The sequence below is a fragment of the Staurois parvus genome, unplaced genomic scaffold (genome assembly GCF_062004578.1).
Source record: "Staurois parvus isolate SC_StPar_1 unplaced genomic scaffold, SC_StPar_1.0 ptg000176l, whole genome shotgun sequence".
In the NCBI taxonomy this organism is placed as follows: domain Eukaryota; kingdom Metazoa; phylum Chordata; class Amphibia; order Anura; family Ranidae; genus Staurois; species Staurois parvus.
This window is the reverse complement of record NW_028317972.1, coordinates 1,832,271-1,855,656: the sequence shown is the minus strand read 5'-3', so window position 1 is coordinate 1,855,656 and position 23,386 is coordinate 1,832,271. Positions and strand designations below refer to the sequence as shown.

The 23,386-nt window shown below is 42.0% G+C and overlaps 1 protein-coding gene across 1 annotated transcript in view; it reads right to left on the bottom strand.

Annotated features, from left to right (window-relative positions):
- FAM163B (family with sequence similarity 163 member B) overlaps positions 1-17,515 on the bottom strand; it is a 135,052-nt gene extending 117,537 nt beyond the window's left edge. The window contains exon 1 of the mRNA XM_089677048.1: positions 15,654-17,515. The gene's annotated coding sequence lies outside the window, so the exon portion shown is untranslated. The remainder of the gene's footprint in view (positions 1-15,653) is intronic.
- Between the last annotated feature and the right edge of the window lie 5,871 nt (positions 17,516-23,386).

Genomic DNA, 23,386 nt, shown 5'->3' with positions numbered 1-23,386 from the left:
CCAATGAGGAGAGAGGAGGCGGGGCCGAACCAAGGATACGAGTGTGAATGCTGCTTGCTGTTGGGGCACCCGACAGACAGGAGGAGCCTGGAGAGCCTGCGGGGGACCCGAGAAGAGGAGGATCCAGGATGCTCTGTGCAAAACCACTGCACACAGTAGGCAAGTATAGACATGTTTGTTATTTTATAAAAAAAAAAAAATAACCTTTAGACTCGCTTTAAGCCTCCTGTACAGCTGTTTCTGGTTCAGTTAATGACTGTTTCAACCTACATATGAAATTGATGATCATTACACCTGCTTGATATAATTGGTTAATCATACACTTGATCCTACAAAGTCCCTGACTTTGTCCAAGTGTACAAAAGTGTGCAAGTGTAAGAGATGATGCTGATTTAAAGCCAAAAGGGTAGCCACACCAAATATTGATTCAATTTAGATTCTTCCTCTGTTCACTCACTTTGCATTTTGCAAATGTATAAAGTAAACAATTAAAATATATATTTTTGAAAGCATTTACAGCATTTCTTTACACCTGCCTAAAACTTTTGCACAGTACTATGCATGTATATATATATATTTCCACTTTCTCTTGGGCTACCCAAAGGCTCTGTCCTTAGGCCCCTCCTATTCTCTCTCTCTACACCTCTTCCCTGAGCCAGTGGATAACCTCCCACAGCTTTCAATACCACCTCTTTGCATTTCTTTACTCCACAGCTCTCCCCCTTGATTTCATGTATCACAAATTTAGTGAGCAACATATCAGTATGGATGTCACACCATTTCTTCAAACTCCATCTGTCTAAAACGGAGCTTGTAATATTTCCTTCTCCCCCATCTCCCCTCATGACTTTCCCATTGAGATCAATATCATAATTATGAGTTCCTCCACACATTCCAGGGTGCTAGGTGTAATCCTAGACTCTGACCTCTCTTTAGAGTCCCGCATCCAATAAGTGGCTAAATCTTGAAGCCTTAACCTTCAGAACATTTCCAGAATTTGCTCCTTCTTAACGCACGACACTACAAAACAACTTATTTACTCCCTGGTTATCTCCCCCCTTGACTACTGTAACTTCATTCTCACTGGCTTTCTCCCCTTTAGTCTATCATGGCTGCTGCAGCTAGACTCATTCACCTTACCAAACATTCAGCATTTCCAACCCCTCTCTGCCATGCCCTTCACTGGCTTCCACTAGTCCAACGTATACAATACAATTCAAAATACTCACTACAACAAACAAAGCCATTCACAACACTGCCCCTAGCTACATCACCAACCTCATCTTGAGATACTGCCCAAATTGTGTACTCCATTCCTCCTAAGACCTCTTGCTCTCTTGCTCCCTTGTTACCTCCTCCCATGCTTACCTCTCCCATCCTCTGGAACTCCCTACCCCAGTATGTCCAATTAGCTCCTACCCTGTCCACCTTTAGACGATCCCTGAAAACTCATTTATTCAGGGAAACCAACCCCATCTCCACTTAAAAACTATATTCTGGCCACCACCAGCAGATCATTCCTGTTGCTATTACCTCTTCTACCACCTGCCCATCACCTTTAAATTGTAAGCTCCATGAGCAGGGTCTTCCTCTTATGTATTGAACTTTATTGTAATTGTACTGTCTCTATACTGTCCCTATATATTGTAAAGTACAGCACAAACTGTTGGAGCAAAATAAATCCTGTTTAATAATTTAACTTATACTTTTTTTCTTAATCATGTAATATTGCGTAGAAATATTTGGTATCCTCACATTCAGCCTGAGATTAGTGCTCCTGGACCCTTTAACATTTTCTAGGCTCTGCCTAGCCCCTCTATTCTTTATAAAGCTCAAAAGCACAAGCTGATATTTACACCCGTGTGAATAAGTTATAGCAAACACACCTCCATCTTCAGGCAGGTCTATAAGAGTTACCAAAAAGAAAGAGAGTCTGAAAGGAAGCAGCTTCTGATGTGCTGTCTGTGCAAACATAATAGTTCTCTGGGTGCCCAGTTGTCACTGGTAAAGAATACTCCACAAAATGAGGAGTCCAGTATTCCTAATAATACACACAGAACAATAGACCTCATTTAAAGCACAGCTATATTCATTTTGGCTTCAGTGATGCAGCGTCCTGGAGCACCCAGCTTTGAGGTATCAGTTGGTGGCCACTGTCATTGACCAGGCCGAGATGACATCACTCCTGTGTATACGAGGGAGTTCAGTCAACTCAGCATTGCCGAGAGACAAAACATGTCTCTTCTGCATTAAAAATCCTGCTTGTTCACCCATGTTTTTTTTTTCCCATAAAGTTGCACTTTAAAATCAAGTCTGGAATCCAAAGGACTGTAGTGCTCCATGGATAGCATTATTTCATATTTTCTTTCAGAATTGTGTTCGTCTTCTTATCACTCTATAGCAGAAAGCTGAACAAAGCCAGGAAAATTTTTACTTTTATGCTACAGTTAATAATTCAAAATTTCCACACACTGAATGAGTTGATCATTGTTGTAATATGAAGATGTACCCTGCCTGGGGCATGTTATTTTAAACTCATGAGTAAACTGCTGCACGTTTAACAATCTCACATTTGTAATATCCCTCAAAAAGCACTGACTCGGGCAGGCAGGCAGGCAGACAGGCAGGCAAAGACTCATCTTCATCTCAGACAAGCGTAGTGTTATCTGAGGTACCAGTGCTCCCTTACAGTAGTGCTTGATATGGCATATTAAAGGCTCGAGATAAAGCGATGGCAATGAGATGGAGTCCCCAGAGAGCGCCTTTGTGCTTTGATGTAAAACAGGCAGACAGGCGAGGTCACTCATCGTTGTATTCCCCGGACAAACCATAAACTGAGAATGCATGGGCGGCCGTCACATCGCCGTTCATTACCAGGAGTGACTTGGCATGGATGGGCAGCTCACATGGGCTTTTTAATGACTCCCCCCTGGCATCACACCATGGAGCACAACAACTGCTGAACCTCTAAGCCATATAAAAAGAAAGCAAATCATCCAATTTGATTTTTACGTTTTCTATATCACTGTGACATTTTGGATGGTTGATGTGGGAGACTGTGTGTAAAGGCAGCTTTATATTTTAGCATTTTTTCACCTCCTTTCTTTAAAGAGATCAAAATGATGAACAACGGCTGTAATTCAAAAAGAAAAATCGTTGACAACATTTTATAATGAAAAATGACAAAAAATGCAATAAAACAAAAAGCAAAAGAAAGGTTGTTTATGTGAAATTCTATCCATAGGTTCCTTCATTTAAAATGGTTGTAAACCCTTACATATATCCAGTGAAGTGACTGGCCTCAGGTTATACACAGGGATGAAACAAATCCTCCTACATAAGTTGTGCCTGTTTATCTGCAGTCTTCTTTTCTCTACAGCCGTGCTGAATTTCTAAAGCTTGTCCAAGAGTTCAGAAAAAGGGGGCAGGGAGCTGAAGTTATAGTCTGCAGAGCTCAGTGAGGAGAGCTCTGAGAGCTGATTGGAAGGAAGAGACACACCCCTTTCACACAGCTCACAGAAACAGAGATAAGGCTGTCAATCTGCGCAAGGTCCCTCCCCATGACCATTTGTCTCTTGGTGTCAGGAAAACTTGTCAGAAATGACTCCTTCTGATGGCAGGGGAATGAAGCAGCAGACAGAAATGACACTTAGGGGGTTATTTACCAAACCTAGAGAGTGAAAAATTTGGTTGAGCTTGGCAAAGAAACCAATCAGCTTCAAAGTTTTATTGCCAAAGCTTAACTGAGCAAGCTGAAGTGAGAAGCTGATTGGCTACCACCAGATTCTGAGTGCACCAATTTTAGTAAATATCCCCCTAAGTACTCTTAATTGAGACAAGTACACACTATAGAGGGAGAAGCTTTGTTCATATTTCATGTCTGTGGTTTAGAACCACTTTAAACATGGCCTTGCAGAAAGAGAAAAATGTACAGCAAAGTAGCAAAACAGGCAAAAATGGTAAACTTTGTAAAACTGACAATTTATTGGATTGTTTGTGATAAAAAGTGTTGCAGCAGCAAAAAATACATTGTAATATTCCAAAAAATAGCTGCAAATCCTATAGATTCACTTACAGAATATAGGAGAAAGATTACATGATCTCTCAGGTGGCAGCTCTGAAAGATCCCATCACCCACTAAATTGTTTGCTTCTCAATACCTTCTGGCTGCTTCAAAAAAGCAGTTAAAAGCGAAGGCACACATATACTATAGGTTGTTCAGTACAATACTAAAAAAAATGCAAACAAGATAATCAGGACTCATGTAAATGGGTGTAATGATATACTGATATCTGCAGGGGTGTGGAATTTTTTTGAAAAAAACTACTTGTCCAGGGACTAAATTGGTGTCCCAATCTACTTGTCCCTCATGACAATCTACTTGTCCTGATAAAAAACATTTTTTTTTAACCAAAACCGTATTTAATTCTGCTTTAAGTAATGTCTTGGGCTTTTAAAAAACAAAAGGGGCTTTATGGTGACTTAAACATTTAATATTTTTAACATTGTGCTTTTTATCTCCTTCTCCCCTCCCTGCCTGTCTCCAGCACCACACCCAGGGAAGAGACCTTGCAGTGTAATAAGCACCAGTTGGGTGCTTGTCAGGAAAGGGGAGTATCCAGCTTATCCTTTATCTCTTTCGCTGCCAGAGCTGTTTTTGTTTTTTGCACACGTTTAAAATATCATTTAAGGCCTGAAGATTACACAAAACTCCAAAACATGATATATTTTCTGAAATCAGAGACCCTAGAGAATAAAATAGTGGTAGTTCCAATTTTTTATGTCACACAATATTATAACAAAGGTATAGCAAAATGCAAAATATTAGTAAAAAATACACTTAAGCTAATTTTAGGGCACAAAAAGGAATAAACTATCAATTTTTTTTGTAAAATATAAAAAAGACGAGGTTGCATCAAGTAAATAAATATCCAACATGTCAAACCTTAAATTTGCATGCGCTCGTGAAATGGCAACAAACTTTAGTACCCTCTACTTTCTATAGATGACGCTTTTAAAGCTCCTTATAGGTCATCAGTTTAGTGTTATGAGAAAACCTGGTGCTAGAATGATTGCTCTCATTCTGGTATGCGTGGTGATATGTAACATGCGTACTGCAATCGTTGTTTTCATGCGTAGGCGCCCCAGCTTTTACGTTTGTATGTGTGTACATATGTGGGGATGGGGGGCCTTGAAAATTTTTGGGAGGTTTATATGCTAGGGTGTAACTTTAATTTTTTTTTTACATAAAAATTTTTTTCTTACTTAACTTTTTTGTTATCACATAGGAGACAAAAAGTTTCCTATGTGATGATTTTTGGTGACAGGTTCTCTTTTTTTGAGACATCCAGGGTCTAAAAGACCCCCAATGTCTCCCCTGTACTACACTGGATGTAATGCAGTGCACATCGCACTGCATTACATTCTTTCCCAGCCTCGATCGCCGGGAAATCTGTCAATGGGGACATCACATCACTTTCGGGTCAGTACAAGAAGGGGAGGGAAGCAGATGTATCCACTCTCCTCCTTGCCCTATACTCGCCGGCACCCGCTGAACTGGTCCCGGGCCTGCAGATGGTCAAGCGGAGCCAGGAAGACATAGTGGGCAGGGGGGTGGAAGCTGGCAACATAATGGGCTGTGTGGAAGCAACTGATTGCTTTCACCTGACAGATGAGCTCTGCTGCTTGCCCACAGCAGGGCTAAAGGTTAAAAAAAAACTACCTGCCCAGAACTACATGTCCCAGGTGTCGGGCGATATGAATTGAACATCCCTGAAATATCTACACAGGACATTGCTGGCAGAAAGATCCTGCATAAAAAAAAGCATGCAATGGCCTGCAAAATGTTTCCAGGGTACTTACAAATGGTACTGATATTTACTGATGCTTGAACATCAGTATTCCTGGCTGAAATTTTAGGGCTTTTTCTTTGTGCATTTTTGCACGTATGCGCATGCACTAGTACAAAAATTGTAACCTCTTCAAATTAACATTTTAAGCACACATGCGTGTACACGCGTAAAATACTGACTGGCAACTCAGATTTCTGCATTTTTTACTCATCTATTCGCAGACTATGTTTATGTGCTTGTGTGTACAGGCACATGGAAAACAATGGGTTGCATTTAGATCAGTAAAAAAAAAAGCCTGTATGCCTGAAAAACAGTGTTTTGGCAGCAGTGTGCAAGAGGCGTCTATTGCGTAAACATCCATAAAATGCTTCTTCTTCCATGCCTCTTGATCAGTTTTTAATCCTAGCAAGTACAGATGTTTATGTGTTTACATGTGTATGCATAAAAATTAGGCAAAAATACTGACCATGGACACAGAATTTTCTACTTGGATTTCACACAGCTGAACAAGGTGCAAGATTACTGAGCAAAACGCAGCTGTGTGCATTGGGCCCATAACATACAATACTGCTATATTTGGATCTTTAAAACACTATATGCTGTATAGATCTGGATGCAGCATTTTTTATGCTCATGTTCATGAGCCTTAAAACAATTGCTAACTGGGTTAATGCATATTTCTTCCATGTGTGGATCATTCTCTTTCTGCTCCTGTCACAAATAAACAAATCTAAACGATTAAACACACTTGGCACCCAGGATGCAATGGGAACCTTCCCAGCTTTACTCCTACATATGTTAAAGGAAACCTGTCACCATATGTGTCAGGTAGAAGCAAACAGTTAAATAAAAGTTAAAATTTGCAAAGTGGAGATCAGTCTGATTTACTTAAAAAAACCCATTGCAGAAAGGCTTCCCCACTACCTGGGTCCTGGGCTGGCAATAGCATAAGTAGGAACAGCCCCTACGACATCACAACATGCAATGTGGAGCACCTCCAGGAGGTTACTGTGGCCCCTGCACTGCAACATGCACAATGGTTTTGGCTAAAGGTGTACGTTAATGTACTAAGCAGACAAACCTCTGGTGGAACCATTATTGGGGGAAAAAATGAGACCTTCCTTGATTCAACTGTCAATCAGCTACCACTCATCTCATAATTATGGCTATCCATACCACTGTATCCCCATCAAAAGGCAGAGGGAGGGGAACATCTAGGATACAATTGAACATTACCAACTAACGTTTCCAGCAAACTATGCAGTTATGGCAGGCATTTCACTCTAATACTGCCTGCTTAGAGCAAAATGACAGGTTCTCTTGAAAGAATAACCACCCACTCACTGATAGCTTTGCCAGCAGCTTGAGTGCAAGCTGCCTATCACCATACCCCAACACTGTCGCATGAGGAAAAGTCATTAACATGACAGATGAATAGAGCAGTGAGCAAGTTAAATAAATCTGGGTTTGTCCTTTCTAGAGAACCTTTCAGTTTGCCTTGTAGTCCCTGCAGACAAAACCTAGAGAGCTCCTCGCATGGGGGTGAGAGGGTCTGGTTTCTCAAGCCTGTTCTGTGTAAACTCCTCTTGGTTTACTGTGTCATAGATCTGATTCAAACTGCCAAGCCTGGAAGGGACTGGTGAGTGTGAGATACTTCTGGCACATTGATATAACAGCTTTTCTGTATGTGAGAGACAGCAAGGAGCTTGCAGGGGGTGTGCTTGCAAAATCCTCTCATGCATCAAGCAGGGGTTCCCAGGTCACCAGATTACAGACAGCAAGAAATGGGGTGGACGAACGCATTACACAATGCATGCATAAATACAGAAGCCCTGAGCAGTGAGCTACGTTCCATGTTTGCATATTAAGGCTCCATTTACAATTTTAAATGGCTTGTGCCTTTAAAAAAAACATGGCAACAATCAGCCATCTTCCAGCTGACATCACTCTTCAGCTCGATAGTCAAAAATAATTAAGGAAACCGCTATATATCACTGTCACTAATTCTTTTTTTTTGTTTGTTACAAGCCAACATAATTATTTCTCCCTTCCTCTTAAGCTCTCCCAGTTCTGCAATAACACAGCAGACCGGGCACTGGAGCATAATTACAAGACCTGCTTCTTATCACTTGCTGTGGTGTTGATCTGGAGGTGCGCCAAGCTGCGTTTTCACTTCCTCAAAGCTAATGAGACCCCTCGCCCCCATATATGAAGGAGAAGTGTGCCATCCAGCCGCAAACTGATGCTCATTTGGAGAGATAATACCGCCGTGCTTCCCGCAAGCTATTTTCAGCCGGGCATCAGCGGGGGGTCATTTTACACCGCTTCCAAGGAACGAAGGCTGCTGTACCAGGCTGTCATTTCACCCTCTGAATGTGTTAAACTGCCTGATGTTTTCCGAAGGCCCAGACAGCTAAAGTAATTGGCTCCATCAAAATGAAACATCAAAACCCAAAGCCTCCTTCCTGCATTTCTTGTTAAATAGAAAAGAGACCCTTTTTATATATATATATATATATATCTTTTGACATTCATTTAAAGTTCAATAATATGTGTAATTTGAATTTAAATGATGACTATACATTTCAAGGACAACAACTCCAGTCAAACTGCTAAATACACAGGTGTACACAGGATCTACAAAAAACATTAGTAAAGTAATGTCAATACTCTTGTGACCCCCCCACCCCTTCCTCAACTCCTGCTATGCTATAGGGCTTCATAGAATAAGAACAGTGACAACACCATTCTGAGCTTGCAGTTATAACAGACTCTGGTCCTCTGCCTCATGCCTGCTCTTATGGCTACTATCATTATATATACCCCCATACCCTGAGATCCTTACATCCTATAATTCCACCAAAAAACATCCACATTCTGCAGGACTACGCAGAAGATTCTTCCATCATTTGTTATTATTACCTGCAACCTTGAAAACTGTCCTCCTCTATCCAGTTAACATGAGATGTTCAAAAGCCGCAGTCAATAACTCAATACAGATATACATCTGGTACAACAAAGATAACATTCAGTGGGGTGTTTTGTAGTATTCAGCATTGATCAGATCTAAAACTACAACATGAATGTTTTTTTTACTGGATATGCCTGTCTGCCAGCACATGAGAAAAATGTAAACACCATAAAAAGGGGTGCACTTGCAATGAGTGATAACATGAATACCTTATCCTGCAGGGTTTGACTACCTTATCTTTAATTATAAAAAGGATCAAGCTGGGGGTTGGCCAAACTGCAATGTAGAGTGGAAAACCCCCTTTAACCTTGAAATATGCTGATTGCTGGAAGTTTACAGAGGCAATTAGCCACATTATGTTAGATTGCACGATTGCTGTGATTTCCCTTTTGAAACCTGACTCATTAATTAAGAACGCTATCAGCTCACAAGCTTGACCTTTATGAATGCTCCAAATGCTCTTCATTTTTCGGTCAAGAACTACTGCCATTCACCAAAGCCCAAGCCTCGATTATGTACTGCCAATGGAACCACCTCCACATGGAGAAAATGGCCCTCAACAGACAGTGAATCCTGCTTTGACTGTATAATAATGTACCCCTTCTATACAGAAAAAACCTAAGACCTGCTCAGCTGTGCTGGAATAAAATTGAATTGTGACCACACACAGATACTAACACCTACCATGTCTACACATGTGCTTAGAAGTCAGAAGAATGGGAACACCATAAAACAGTTATTAATAGGGATTATGTTATGTAACATGGCTATCAGAGATACAAGCTGAAGACTGCAGATTACATTATGTGTTAAAATATGAGAATATAACACCTATCCTGTTTTCTACAGCTTCCTAAGTTCATGACACTGGAGAAAATACAGACCAGGTAAGGCACCATGCACACTAGCATTTTTATAAGCTCAAAAAACACTATAAAAACTGGATGAAAAATGCTGATAATAGCATTTCTGTGCTGGCTTGTAGTAGTATTTTAGTAGCATTTAGGAGTGTTCAGCTTTTTTTTCTGCCTGGAAAACGCTCCCAAAAACTCTACAAAAACAATTGTTTTCTTCTTCTAAACTCTGAAGTTTAAAAAACGCTTCTAGCATAAAGTAGTGTGCATGGACATATAGGATAACACTATTAGCTCCTTGGAGTTAATGCTCGGAATAGTTTCTAGGAGCTTAAAAAGACACTAGTGTGCATGGAGCCGAAAAATGAAATGAAATGCAGAGAACACTAGTGATCCGAGAACCCCTTTTGTAATGCAGAAGAAGAATCCCAAATGTGCCCACTGCAGACTCCTCAGTGTCTCGAAAACCTAACGTAATAAAGTATTAGTAGTAATAGGAAGCTTCTCTCAGTCACCAATCTTAAAGCAGAATTCCAGGTATAGATATTTTTATCTACGCAGCCATGCAACTATGTATATGACATACCAGGCAGGTGCCCTTGGAAGCTGGAAAACATTGAAGTAGACATGACAGTTATCTCCACGTGCCTCTGGGTCCTATGCTGAGTGGTTTCACTTCTGCTTACCGAACACAGAAGGGTGGCCACTGAGCACGGGAACCATTCAGAAAATGTTTTGCATTTTCTGAATGAATGCAAAGCATTCTCTGATTGGACAAGACAGAGAGGCAAGGCAGTGTCCAATTAGAGAACACTTAGCATTTATTCAGAAAACACAAAGCATTCTCTAAACGACACCACTGCCAAGTGGCCGACCTTCTGTGTTTAGAATGCAGCAGGGCAAACACTCGACACAGAGCCCAGAAGCAGATGAAGTTGACTAGATTAGCAGTGGTAACCACTGATTTCCAGCTTCCAGCAGCATCAGTCAGGTATGGTATATGTATAATTACAGTGCTGCAAATTGGACCAATATAACTACGTATAAAATATTCATACCTGAAATTTATCTTAACCAAACCTGCCTTGGATGCTTGAATTTGATTTGTGATACAGTAAGAAGAGTGAGGGCAACACGATTCAGGAAAAATACCCATTCGTAACACGAGGTGTTCTTGTCATTATTGCTGCAGCAAATTATAGAGAGGTCAGAACGAAATAAGATAAGTAAATGGTTTGCCCTAAAGTATATGTAAATCCTCACCTTGTAAAATAACCCATATGGATTAAAATAGAAGTGAAAGGTAAAACATTTGTATATACATATAAAAAAAAATTCTATAATACCTTTTTCCCCCTTTTTTATAAGTGATCACAAACCCTCTGTTTGCAGCTACTTAAGGAGCTTAGAGAGTTGGGAGAAGAAACAGCAGTACACTGATCTTCCCAGTGAATGGCTGTATGGGGGGGGAATGTCACCACAAGTTTGATCATTAGAAGAGAGCAGGCTGAGTTCCCTGCAAAGCCAGAAGACTGACCACTGTCCTCACATATCAGGTATATGAAATGCTGGGTTTACATATTCTTCAGCTGAAAGGTTTGCTGGACTAGTTTCACTTTCTGCTTAGAATTATTTCTGAAGCTTCATGCTGTATGCACCCACTAAGGACATCATGGAGCAACTGCATAGTATGAAATTCAGCTTCAATCACATCTTCAAGTTTAAACTAGAACCCCAGATACACAGCTTAATCCACTACTGTTGAACTACATATAAGAAGTCCATTTAAGGAGTAGTCGCAGGTTATACGTGAAATCAACTACTACTGTGGCAATATTAAAGGCAGACTATAATCTGCCTTTAATATCACCCATAACACCCAGATTCAACAGGCTTTTCACAGTGAAACTCAGGACTGAAGCTTTGAGGAACTGATTCTGTACCGTACAACCTCCCTCTCACGTTTGTCATCCACACATCGGCTTCAGCGGGCTCAGTGCTGGACCCAGGGAAAACACTGGTTGCATTACAAAGGCTCCAATTTAGGGCTGCCCAGAAAATGTGGGTACTAACAACCTCAGGGATTATCTAGTTAGACGGACAGATGCTGACAACTGCAGTGAAAATTGGGGACAATAAACAGACAGCACATGTGCACAGAGAGTGCACTTAACTGTGAGAAGGTAGGTTGCCAGCAGGATGTAGCTCATAGATTACTAGTACCTGCCTTCAGTTATCTTCTAGAGCAGGGGTGTCCATCTAGTGGCCCTCCTGCTGTTGCAAAACTACAAGTCCCATCATGTCTCTGCCTTTGGGAGTCATGCTTGTAACTGTCAGTCTTGGATTACCTCATGGGACTTGTAGTTTGGCAACAGCTGGAGGGCCACCAGTTTGACACCTGTGTTCTAGAGCCTCCGCAAGCCCCAAAACCCATTGCGCTCTACAATGCAGATGCCAATGTTACCTTGTAAGATGGGAGTTTTGGCCCAAGCTCTACAGTACCTCACCTACTGCAGCCTTATTGTAAGAGTAGGCTTACTGACCAACAGTAATGGGCAAGAGGTGGTGGGGCTAAAGCACTAAAGTGAAATTAGGATTTTCCTAGTATACTGTCCAGACTCTTCGGTTCTTAGAGATTCACTGAAGCCATATGACCTGAAGTAATGCCAGAAGTTTTCATTCTTACAGTACCTTTTGATTGTAATTTTTTATCTCCTGAATGGACTGTTCCTTAAATTCTTAGGATGTTTGGAGTGGAAGACTGGAGGGAGGCACATTGCCTGGGAAATTGATTGAAGGAGGACATCAGAGCCATCTACCTGTCAAGTCAATGACTAACATGTAACCTTAACCCTCCACGCACTATCTGGTTCCTGAATGGCGAATAATTCATGTGGAAGGGACGTAAATAATCTCAACCATGCGTTTTATGGCAGCGTTCTCTGACCTTTACTGTTATATATGATAGGGCAACTCTCTCCTCCATCTCAGATTTAATGGACTCACTGCTCCATGATATCTGCACAACACAGGAAAATAACAGCCTCCTTTATTAAAGGGGAAGTTCACCTGGCCCCTCACAGATGCATCGCATGGGCTAATATATTTCATTTAAACATGCATTCAACACAACACATCTTTCCATATCTACATTTTTAAAAGGGAATAAACTCAGATTTTTGTCATTTTAATGTAAAAAAAAATCACTGCATGCACTGCTTCTCTTTTGAAGCTGCTGTTAGCTGCACTGTGTACTGCCAGCAAATACACCAAGCTAAACACAGCCTTTGTGTGCTACACCTGCAGTGGTGTAGTGAGTGTTCAGATCACCATTGGCATGTGGTAAAATCTTGGAGAATGGGGCAGAGCTAGAAGCATGTCACAAAGTGAAGTTTAGGGGGGAAAGGAAGAAAATTCATAAAATATTATCAGTTGCACAACGGTATATTTAATAATAACTCTATAACCGTTCCCTATTGGGAAAAAATTCTATCAGCATATTATCATTATAAAAAAATGTTAAAGGTATTTTATACACTGTTTATTAAGCTGTCACCAAAACAGGCCCAAGTCAGTGCATCTATATGACTGTATAATAATAACATTAGTGTGTGACTGTGGAATGTAAGCTCTTTTGGTGCAGAAACTGATGTAAATGGCTTAGTGTAGGCTCTATACAACTCTGTAGAATATGTCAGAGCTATGCAAATGTATCATAATAATAATAATAATAGTATGCAGGTGTGACAGGAACATTAGAGTGTGAGGGGGTAGATTTACTCAAACTGGTGTACACAGAATCTGGTGCAGCTGTGCATAGTAACCAATCAGCTCCTAACTTCAGCTTGTTCATTTACGCTTTGACAATAAAACCTAGAAGTTGATTGGTTGCTATGCAGAGCTGCACCCAATTCTGTGTACACCAGTTTTAGTAAATCCCCCCCTAAGTTCTTCTGGTGCAGAGACTAATGTGACTGTTTCTATGTTCTTTGTACAGCACCACAGAATATATCAGATCTATATAAAAGTCAAATAATATATACTGTCTCTGAATTCAGCATTATATAATGATACATTAAACAATAATCTGGAATTCCTGTTATTGCAATAATATGGTAACCAAACTCTTTATGTAGTTTTCCTATCAGCCCTGTATTATTTAGCAGAGCTCCTCAGCTGCCATAGAAGTAAATGCTCAGTTGTCATAACATGTTTGTGACATGAACAGCAAGATCTTTTTAAACAAACATAGTTAAAGCAAAACTCACAAAAATAACAAAAATAAGCACTGCATCGACCTAGTTTAACCTCAGTTCACACTCTAAACCAAGGCATAATCCATCACCAAACTAAAGACTCCATATCAGTGGCTGGAGGTGAAATTATGTGTCCCCCCAAATTATTGAAATGAAACCTCACCAGCAGCAAAACTTGCAAAAGATGGACCACCTACAGCAGCTGGTGAACTACAAGTTTTAGCATGACCAGCCTAGGGCTTGTGTTCCTAAACTACTCAGGGTTGTTGTAAATCAAATATCACTTCCCAGACTCCGACACCACACCATTCAATCAGCTGCCCTTTCCAGCAAGCAAAACACAACCATTTTTCTGCAAATCATGATGAGAAGCTGAAGGACACTCCAACACAATCCAAATAATCAACAACCCACTTGCATGCATAAATACCGACTATCCACACATGCATCACGGGTCTCAGCCTACAAGCTAGTTCAAAGCACAGATGATCATCAAAAAAGGAATACGCAAAGAGAAAAAAAACAACTCTGATAACACTATATAATAAACAGAAAAACAGAAGAAAATATTAGTCTGAATTTTTAATTCACTTACAGGAAAACAAAGAGACAAAATGTAAACAAGTTACTGTAGAACAATAGTTGCTAAAAATTCATTGCCACAGACCAATAAAGAAGAAAAAAAATGACTGAGCATCAGTGGACCAATATGAAGCTAGAAGACTGACTGAATATGATGATCAATTTGAAAGTGCATGATTTCACCTGCCAACCCAAAATATTGATGCAAGTTTGTGTTGTGTATTTAACAACTCTCCCAACAGAATAGTAAAAGCCGCAGAAGGATATTGCAAATAAGGTGACCTTGGTACAGAAAAAGTGAAAAATCAGCTGGTTAGGTTAAAGATGTTTAAGCAATTTTACCACAACAGTGCAGGGGAACTATACACCTGTGCTGGCAGTCTGTGGGACATGTTTCAGCACTAGAAATATTCCAAAAGCAAGGCATCCAATAAAGGAAAAGTAAATCCAGCTGTCACCTAATTGTTTGAGAAATATTTCAACTACCGGTAGTTTCATAAAATTGCCTGTTTACTACACACTGGCTGGCCTGACTGGCTCCTTAATTCTGCATCAAACTGTCCAGCCCTTAGCTTCGTAAGGTAGGGAACTATCAAGCAAGCACAACATTTCAATGGTCAGGCTGTTTCTAAATGGATGAAAAAATAACACACATGGACAAACTAGAGCTGAGCTATCTACACACCATCCACTGAGATTTGTCACCTTTCTAATCCCTGACTTTTTTTTTCCTTACAAGGTGTGCAATGTGTCAAGATTTTGGTCCTTTGGTCTGGCGAAGGATCACTGTCCTTAAATTGGTCATAGTGTCAACCCTGCAAGCTCTAAACTTTCTTTTAAAAAATGTGGAAAGGGTAAACTGCCTCTGAATGTTTACTATTGTTTTTTTTAAAACCTCAGACTAACTCACCATTGTCAGTGAAGCTGCTATCAGTTTTGCTACAAAAATTGGTCAGCAAAAATGTAGGTGCACCAATTTTCTGCAATGTTCCAAAATATACAATTTAATATTCCACGAGGTACGCAGCCAAAGAAACGTGAGTAGCTGTCATTAATAACCTCACGGGGCTCATGCAGGCTTTCCTAGCAGAACACAAACCCTAGCCTGAATCTACAGAAAAAAATTAAATGAATAAACCTTTAAATAGTGGAAGTCTTCTTGCGGTTAGGTGAGGTCCTGCTTCTGGACCATTAGGCCTTTTCAGGTGGTCCAAATCCGGTCTAAGGAATGATGGTAGGATGACCCCTTTTCTGTCAGCTTGGCCTCCTCAAATAGGCAAATGAATGGGTCTCTGGAGTCTAATTCAGCAACCAAGACTTCAAAGAGATCACATGAGTGACGCAGGATGCATCCTGCAAGAGACACGGAGGTGCCAGGTACATGGAAGACAACAGGTTGTGTCCTGATATTAGGCAGGGTGCAGGGATGCTGTCCTAATTAGGATGGTGCCCAGGGTAGGGGGTAGCCCAGTTTTCCTAGACCTGTGGTGATACACTTCTATATATAGTAGGCTGTCCAGTAATTCTTCCTATGGGTAATATCCCGTGTGTAGCAGGGTCCTGGGGTCCAAGCTGCAATGAAGAAGTGATATTTCGCCTGTGACCTTTTTAGTAAGCTGTTGAGATGTTCTGTAGGTTTCAGGGTGACCTGTAGGCATCCAGTGAAGTCTAGGAGCCTGTCCTGCCTTGTGCTGGTACAAGGGTTAAGCTCTATATTCCAGCAGGTTTTGGAAGTAGCATCTTGGGAGATCCGCTGCCTGTAGATAGTCAGTGTGGTAGAGCGACCAGCAGCAGGCTCTGAGAGTACTGAGCAGCCCACAGTCTGTTCTTGAGGTGCTCTCCTCTTTACAGGAAGCTTTTGGGGTGCACTGACATGTGCTGTCCTGTTTACTATCAGCTGTTGCAGTGCTGTCTTCCTGAGTGCTGCACTCTTTACAGTCCTTGTCTGGACTAACATGCAATTTGCAGTCACCTTTTGTGAGTGCTTTCCTATTTTCAGTCAGGGTCTGGGCTGCTCCTCCACCATCAGTCGTTCTCACATGGACTTCTTAGGGAGCCGTCCTCTGGGTGGGGAGCTCCTGAGGTGTCTTCTTGTTGGTCTGCAGTTCCTCCAGATTGCGCTCAGCTTTTATACTCCTCACAGTCCTGTTCGGGGTGTACTGCTAATTGCACGAAGTTTCCATGCTCCTGAGCTCCAGGGGTCGTTCAAAGTTTACAATAGGAAGGATGTTGGCATGCACGGAGATACTGGGAGTCCTGTGGCCCTATACAGTCACAATTTGGGGGCTGTATAGTTTACAGAGAGTTTGGGGGCTACAGATTGCTCTGTGAAAAGCTGCACCCCCTTTACAGCCTAAGCTTAGTGTCTTTCAGAGATTTGGGGGCGCAGCCCTGGCAGCACCAAGCAGGGGGTGAGCTCCTCAAGGTCCGCTTCTGAGGTAAAGAATATCTTCTGAAGCAGATTCTAGAGAGCACCCGGATGTCACCCAGCCTGGAAGGTGCTCAACCTGGGGCTCACTTGATTTCAGTGGGGTGTCAGGATCTCCTCTTACCCTCACAAGAGTCACAGGTTGTCCTTTCCCTTGAATGGGGTGTCAGGCTCTCCCCTTGTTCCAAGTGGGGATCCAGTATTTCCTCCTGCCCTCAGTGGGTGTAGTTGGGGGTCACTCTGTCTTTTTCTTCTTAATGGGGTGTCCGGCTCTACTTCTGTCCTTAACAGGGTGTCAGGCTTTTCTTCTGTGCTCAGTCGGGTGTCAGGCTCAGTTTCCACCCTCAGTGGGGTGTCAGTCTTGTCTTTTGCCCTCACTGGGGTGTCAGTGACTGCTCTTGCCTTTAGTGGGGTGTCAGGCTCTGTTCCCGCCCTCAGTAGGGTGTAGTGAGGTGTCAGGGCCCCTGTGGCCGGCGGCAGGGGCCAGTCCTGTCAGCGCACAGCGATCCTCCTCTTCTGACTGAAGCTTCTCCTGCAGCTGCTGCTGTTATTGTCGGTGGACGAGCACACCGGCGGGAGCGCGCCCAGCTCCGGGGAGTTCTGAACGGGGGCGCGCCTCACGCTTTTTACTACAGGAGAACCGGAGCGGATTCGTGACCTCATTGCGTCATTGTTGTCCGGTACTTCTTGTTCGTGTAAGCTCACTTCATGTTGCCTGCCAGTACCATAGGAACTAGTTCCGCCAGGGAGGCGTACAGTGCCTCATGCCTCAGGGCGGCTGAAAACTTCAAAGCTCCCTCTGAGCTACTCAGACTGAAATTAAACTTTGAATAAAAAGAGACCGACTATTGACTTTCCCTGAAAACACCGCTCTCCCGACTGTCCTGATGATGTGTCGGAGCCACTTACCTGGACGGGGCTGGAGATGCTCACCTATTGCACACAACCAGGGAAGCGGCATTTGTTTGTTTGCATTAACCCCTTACTGAATGCTGCCCAAATTGAACTGATTATATTGTACGCTGGCAGGAAGGGGTTAAAGTAAGCTTCAGCTTGTATATGCAGGGGAAGCAACAGGGGCCCTTTAATGGGGGCCCACCGACTGGGCACAGTCACCTGTCCTTCCCTTACCTTCACCTCACCTTCACCTTTCCTTTTACTTACCATGGCCACACCTTCACCTTCCCTTTGTCTTTCCTTCTTCCTCCCTTCACCTTCCCTTCTCTTTCCTTTCACCTTAGTTTCACCTTACATTCTTCTTACCTTTACCTCACCTTCACTTTCACCTCATCTTTACCTCACCTTACCTTCTCCTTACTTTTACCTCACCTTACCTTCTCCTTACTTTTACCTCACCTTACCTTCTCCTTACTTTTACCTCACCTTACCTTCTCCTTACTTTTACCTCACCTTACCTTCTCCTTACTTTTACCTCACCTTACCTTCTCCTTACTTTTACCTCACTTTACCTTCTCCTTACCTTTACCTCACCTTCTCCTTACTTTTACCTCACCTTACCTTCTCCTTACTTTTACCTCACCTCACCTTCTCCTTACCTTTACCTCACCTTACCTTCTCCTTACTTTTACCTCACCTTATCTTCTCCTTACTTTTGCATCACCTTCATCTTCTCCTTACCTTTACCTCACCATCACCTTCCCTTCTCTTTCCTTTCACCTTACATTCATATTCCCTTCACCTTACCATGGCTTCCCCTTCCTCTTTCTTTCACCTGGCCCTCATCTTCCCTTCACCTTACTTTTGCCTCACCTTCACCTTTCCTGCAACGTACCATGCTTTCACCTCCCCTTAGCTTTCCCTTCACCTTTCCTTCACCTTACCTTTGCCTTGCCTTCACCTTTCCCTCAACATATCATCGCCACCTATGGTTGCCAACCTGCTAAAGTGAAATTTACTGACATAACATGACAATTTTACTGACAGAGCCAAATTTCTACTGACATTTGACACAGACAGTGAGGCTCGGCCCCACCCCCACTTCCTCAGCACTGGAGTTGATTGACAAGAATTCTGCTTCTGCTTCTATCGATCTGCCCAGCGAGGAGGGACAAAGCAAGCTCATGCACAGCGCTGGATCGCAATGGGGCTCAGGTAAGTATGGGGGGGGGGGGGGTATCAACAAAACCTTAACGCTTTAGAGCCACTTTGTGGTATAACAATAGGCTAAAACATATTTCTCCTTTTTCATGAAGGTCAGGGTAATATAACCCAACAGAGAGTTCCCCCTTACATCAGAGTCTGCAGGGTTCTCCTTTACAGTGTATGGGGGAGCTCTGCAGACCCTGCAGTAAAAAGGAACACTGTGGAACCTGATGTAAAGGAGAACTCTGAGGACTCTGATGTAAGGGAGAATGCTGCAGACTGGTGTAAAAGAGAACTCTGATGTAAAGTGGTATCTGCTCACCAGAGCCCACCTTTACATCAGGGTCTGCAGTGTTCCCCCTTTACATCAGAAATCCTACTTACAACAGGGTCTAAAGCATTGCCCTTTACATCAGAGTTCCCCTTTACATCAGGGTTCACAGAAAGCCCCTTGCACTGTTAGGGTGAATCCTCCAGACTCTGATGTAAAGGGGAACTCTGAGGACACTGATTTAAGGAGGAACTCTGATGTGGTGATCAGAGACCATCTGCCACAGAGTAAATATAGTAAGGTGAGGGGGGTTACTGATATAAGGGGAACCTTTAGATCAGAGTCCTCTCGTACCTAAGTGTATTTACTCTCCCCTTACATATGTGACCCCCCCCCCTTACACACACAGTTTGTGTGCCCTGGCTGATGGCTGGAGCTGTCACAGATCTCCTCCATTGCTCACTCAGGTGCAGGTCAGTCCAGGCAGCTCCTCTGGTTTGATCCCCATCATCACCAGTTCTCCTTAGGGGCAGGGCTAAGGCACGCTGTATGTGTCAATGGATGCATACATAGGAAGTGCTGGCACCTGGAGAAGAAGAGGTGCCAAGAGTGCTGGAAGAGGACCCCAGAAGTGGAGGTAAGTATAACATTTTTGTTATTTAAAAAAAATTAATTTGCCTTTACAACTGATACAGATAGCAGATATATAAAGAAATAGATAAATATTGAATTTTGCACACATAGATATCACAAGGTTGGCTACCACAGTGATTGTCCTCTTCCACAGGAAACAGTCAGGTATGGAATAATGCAATGTTGGTCCAAGCTGGGCTAATGTAACTATGCAAAAAAAAATCAGCTTTCCCCATTCACATCAACAAAAAGTCTCCTGTGGATAAGAACAATAGCCAAGTTGATAGACGGATAATCACTTGTAGTCTTGCTGCCCTCTAGAAGCGGGGAATCACTGGAAACAATAGAAAAGAATGAGGGCGCACCAACCTAGTGCATTATCCAAGAGATTTTAATATAGAAAAAACAGTATAAAAAAGAAGTAAAACTCGCTCGTCACGCCATTCATCCATAGCCAAATGTGGATGATTTTCAAAGCACGGGGGGCCACTCAGGAGTCCCTGAAGGCTGACGCATTTCGAAGGAATACACTTCTTCCTCAGAGCCTAGAGCAGAGTGATCACTTTACCAGTTAAATACTCTTTACCCACTAATGAGAGCCATGAGTTCCTCCCCTTTTTTTGTTCCCTCTCATGGGAGGAGACTAACAATTGCTAGCTGTATCTGATAACAACAACAATAACAATAATAATAAAAAGTAGAAAAAGTGGAAGTAAGTATAACTTGTTTGTTATTTAAAAAAAATAAATTTGCCTTTACAACTGATACAGATAGCAGATATATAAAGAAATAGATAAACATTGAATTTTGCACACATAGCTATCGCAATGGTGGCTACCACAGTGATTGTCCTCTTCCTCGGGAATCAGCCAGGTATGGAGTATGTATACGAACGTTGGTCCAAGCTGGGCCAAAAATCAGCTTTCCCCATTCACCTAGCATAACTTAATAAAAAATAAAATTGCAGCTTACCTGTTTTAGATGCTCTTTTCTGGAAAATCCTACATAGTTCTATTTGTTTATAAGGGTCTGGGGAGCTATGTTTGCCATAATTAACCCTTTCTTTATTGTGCTGGCAGATCTCACTAGTTCTAAACTAGATCTGAACACCGTCTGTCCTTACAGAGGGTTAAATATTTAGAAGCTGGCCTCCTGGATTGTATATTAATGATCACTGGATACATCTCACCCTCAGACATTTTATTAGGACAGATCACACTGAACGTGTCCTGAAATTGCAGTCAGCAATGACACCTTCTCTTGTGACACAGCTAGAAGGTAAGAAACATTTGTATGTATGCTGTGTGAATGTGAACAAAAAACAAACATAGAGTAAACGATCAATTGGAACTCTACTGTGGACACTACACAAGAAGCAGGCAGTAGCGATCAAGCTCACATACGAATACAAGGCTACAATGATACAGTATGTGACTGCTCTGTAGGACAAGCTGCTTGTGAAGCATAACACGACATAGAGAATCCAATGTCACATGTACATGCATTTTAGCTGAAAGGAGCTCTCCATAGTCCTGAAACTGTGTTTATATACAGTTTCAGCACTAGTGGGGCTAAATGTCACTTTGTTCACCAAAAAAAAAAAACCCACTGTGTTATCACCCCTCTTTTTCCCCCATGCCCTTCAGCTAGTTCACCCCAGCAACCATGCATTATTCTATGTATAACGCATGCCCACTGTTGTGCATTATGTAGAAGCATTGCAACCAAAGAGGCTATTTTTTGGAGAGGAGGATCTTGTGAGAGTGAGGGATAAGGTAAGTAAAACTGCTTTTAATTGGTACATTGGACAAAAATGAGCATTTAACCTTTGCAATATGACAGAGCCCCTGTTGCACAGGTAGTTTTTGAATTTGCTCCGGAGTTCAGCTTTAAATATACATACATGTGAAATTATATCTTCCTTTTGCATGGCATGACTCTCCCAAATTTCATAGAAAACAGAGGTGGTCCTGACCCAGAAAATCAGAACATGGATCTCACCAACAGTTATCAAGAGATACAATCAGCTGTCAGGTGGTTTAAAGTATATCCAAAGCCAAACATGTTTTTCTATTTTTGGATAGAATGGGAAATGACTAAACACCTTACAGCTTTTTTCTGCTGTCTGTTTTCTTGTTGGGGAGATTTCCCTTGATTTTGCATCTAAGCAACACAACAGGAAATGAGAAAATTCTAGTGAGGGGAAATTCCATCTTAAACGGCTGTCACAGAGACAGATGTCATTGTGTTACTGTTTTGGTGATAACTGTACAATTTTGGATTTCCTTCACTTTGTTTTCCAAGAGATGGTAAATCACCCCGGTGCAGACACAGATAGCAATAAAAACATTTAAAAGACGTTTTGGTTTTAGCTAAACTTTAGGGATTAGTTGTGACTTCTTAGGTTATTGACCCTTTTCAAGCACTTTGCTAAGCCAATGCCTTTTCTGCAGCATAAAAGCAAACTGTCTTGCACACACATTCAGAATGGGTTCATGACGCTTTGCTTCATGTTGTTTTTTTTATATTGCCAGCAGCGTTTGGCAGGCATTGGTAACTTGCAAAGCTTGCCAATGGCATTTTGGGAGCTTTTGATTTTAATTAATTTATTTCCAGAAACAAAATCTGTTTAGCAAAGCTTACTGAAAGAGCCTCACAAATGCCTAAACACTCCCAAAATGCTTTAAATATGCGTTTTAGTACTATTTGCGATGCACAACTCTCACAAACTGAAATGTCAGCTTTAAATGGACTGACCTGGTAATTCACTGGGATTAGGAATTGATGCCACACCCAGGGCTGGTGCTAGATTATTTTGCAACCTAAGCAAGACCAGCTACTTGCGCCCCCCTAAAAAAGATAAGTAAATAAAAAAAATTTAAATGGTAGAAAATATTAAATCAACAAAACATGAAACTGCTAAATTTCTTTTCATTTGCAAAAATAAGTGCCATAAGATGCCACCAGCACCAATATTAAAGACAAAATCAGTGTCACGGTGGACTGTCTCTGTGGCTGGCAGTGGCAGGTGACAGTTGCAGTGAGTGGAGGATGATGGATCCGCACTTTGACAGATCGAAGGCTGGAATTCCCCAGTCAATGGGGGGAGATAAAACACTGTGACAGACAGCCCAGACCACACACACAGAGAGAACACCTCAACTGAGCGGTCCTACACAGTGACAGATCCGACACAACACACTACTACCAACACTGATACAGATCAGCAGGCACTAGAAGAGCCGGCTGTTTGATTGTGATGATGTCATCACTCACTGACACATTGCACATGTGATGGATGGCTGGCCGGGTCACACTCACACAGACACGAGACATCAGACATTACCATCCTCTGCAGGTGCAGTTCTGCCTACGCTAATCAATGGAAAGAGAAGGGCTGAAGCTCCATAGTGATCAGTAGTTGACAGCCGGCTTG